This window comes from Penaeus monodon, chromosome 25 (assembly GCF_015228065.2).
Source record: "Penaeus monodon isolate SGIC_2016 chromosome 25, NSTDA_Pmon_1, whole genome shotgun sequence".
In the NCBI taxonomy this organism is placed as follows: domain Eukaryota; kingdom Metazoa; phylum Arthropoda; class Malacostraca; order Decapoda; family Penaeidae; genus Penaeus; species Penaeus monodon.
In genome coordinates, this window is record NC_051410.1 from 2,546,249 (window position 1) to 2,546,593 (window position 345).

The 345-nt window shown below is 35.7% G+C and overlaps 1 protein-coding gene across 1 annotated transcript in view; it reads right to left on the reverse strand.

Moving 5' to 3' along the window:
- Positions 1-345, reverse strand: part of LOC119589482 (rho guanine nucleotide exchange factor 5-like) — a gene marked incomplete in the record, with an annotated part of 97,997 nt that overhangs the window by 8,966 nt on the left and 88,686 nt on the right.

Genomic DNA, 345 nt, shown 5'->3' on the forward strand with positions numbered 1-345 from the left:
TTACTCAGTCACAGTCGTATAAGTATCTCGTGTTGTAACCTCACTTCATTATCAAAAGGAACATCAAATTTTTCTCAACAATATCACATCCTCTCAAGTAGAATATTTAATCATAATATATTCAATTACATCCCTTCATTCACTCAACAGAAAAAGAAAAAAATCTCAACATTTGGCATGCTAGAACCTTCCCCCACCTTTAAAAAAAAGGCTATTTAAAGCAACTGACCAATAAGCTTTACAAAAAATAATAAGATATGTTTTAAAGAAAGATTTTAGTGTCTTTTCTCCGGCCTCACGAACCCCCCCCCCTCATCACTAATGCTGGGAGATGAGGCCCGAGAC